This window comes from Aplysia californica, unplaced genomic scaffold (assembly GCF_000002075.1).
Source record: "Aplysia californica isolate F4 #8 unplaced genomic scaffold, AplCal3.0 scaffold00105, whole genome shotgun sequence".
Lineage (NCBI taxonomy): Eukaryota > Metazoa > Mollusca > Gastropoda > Aplysiida > Aplysiidae > Aplysia > Aplysia californica.
Window position 1 is genome coordinate 272,477 of NW_004797375.1, and position 1,437 is coordinate 273,913.

The 1,437-nt window shown below is 44.6% G+C and overlaps 1 protein-coding gene across 6 annotated transcripts in view; it reads right to left on the reverse strand.

Moving 5' to 3' along the window:
- The window catches only part of LOC101848653 (galactoside alpha-(1,2)-fucosyltransferase 2), a 55,234-nt gene that overhangs the window by 38,632 nt on the left and 15,165 nt on the right, over positions 1-1,437 (reverse strand). For 3 of the 6 annotated variants that reach the window (XM_005095493.3, XM_013080908.2, XM_035969014.1), the window contains exon 1: positions 115-527. The exons of 1 other annotated variant lie outside the window; for it this stretch is intronic. The gene's annotated coding sequence lies outside the window, so the exon portion shown is untranslated. Of the gene's footprint in view, positions 1-114; positions 530-1,437 lie in introns of those variants that run through there. 2 more of the 6 variants (XM_005095497.3, XM_013080910.2) reach the window with 2 other exon arrangements.

Genomic DNA, 1,437 nt, shown 5'->3' on the forward strand with positions numbered 1-1,437 from the left:
CCACTCCCCCAACAGTCAACAGTCAACATTGCACAAAAGGCCACTGGTTGCATTTCAAACCACAAAAGAGACAATCCGAATCTGTATATAGATTACATTAATTGTATTACTCACTTCTCTGCGGCGGTCCACGGAATATCCTACATGAATGTCCTCACCATTACAAGCATAAGTTTTCATTTACAGCAACACAAATCACTCGTGTCAAACGTTGCTAAAAAACAGCTATTAACTCCTTAGACATCGGGCATGTGAGCGTTGCGAGAATTACCCCTGACTGAAAGCGATTGTTTCTCCACACACCGAGACAGGATATTCGACACTGGGAAAAGTTGACCTCACAGAATTGGGAATGTCACAGGCGGCGTGGAGAGGTAATATTGTTCTACATGTATGTACACCCAGGAACAAGTCAGATAAGACGTTCACGCTAGTCAAACAAGTGCAGAGTAGATATTCAATCTCACTATCAGCGTCTGTTGTGCAGCGGTCAAGTTATTTTTGCGATCTCAATTGCGAATCGAGGAACCCTGACTTTTAAATTATTATTTGTTTTGTAATGGCCAACATGATTAATAATTTAATCTATAATGAAACAAAGCAAAATCATGTACCGCCGACCTCTGCGGTGTAGCAAATGGGTAACCGTCGCTTGTAGGTAACCCAGGTTCGATTCCCGAGTAGGGAGAATTTTTTATGGAAGAAATTGTTTTTCGATCTTTCACATGAGATATTGTGTTCCTCTCAGCCTGATTTGGCCATGACAAGCAGGGTTGACTGCGCCTGCTAACTGGTCTAAATTGTGTCAATGGGGGCGTAGTATGTACATACAACTACTTTAAAAAAGTGATACTGACTGAAGTGTCTTTAGGCCATTCCCAAAGGGAAAGGGGGGGGGGGGACTTTGACATCTCGAGTTCTTATGCACAGTAGAATTTTAATTGTAAATGGGCCGATTCATCAATGGTACGCCCATAACTGTGCTTGAACTGCAACAGGGAACTACTGCTTTTTTCTGTCCTAATCCTTACTATCGTCATTTTTTCCTCTACTTCTTTTGTATGTTTGTCACTCTCTTGTGACCCGCTATTTCCCCAGTGCCTTGATAGTCGAAGAACACTTTGTGCTGTTGAAGCTAGAGAGGTGAGCAGAGTAAGCTTGATTCAGGACTTCTCTGTTGGTGCTCATAATATGACCTGTTCAGTTGCGAGGGCCGTAAAACCTCTACTAAAACAAACAAGGCAAACTCTGTCCAGTAGTCCAGCTCTGTGGGTTTTCTCCGACTGACCAGCCGAGTAATGAAAAACAGCAGAGTGTTGCACCACGCCCGCCCAAACCAGGCTCGAGGAGGGGGCACGATCAATATGTCACCCGCAGTCCCGGGGCCCATGCGTGTGCGTGTGCGTGTGTGTGTGTGTGGTGTGTGTGTGTGTGTGC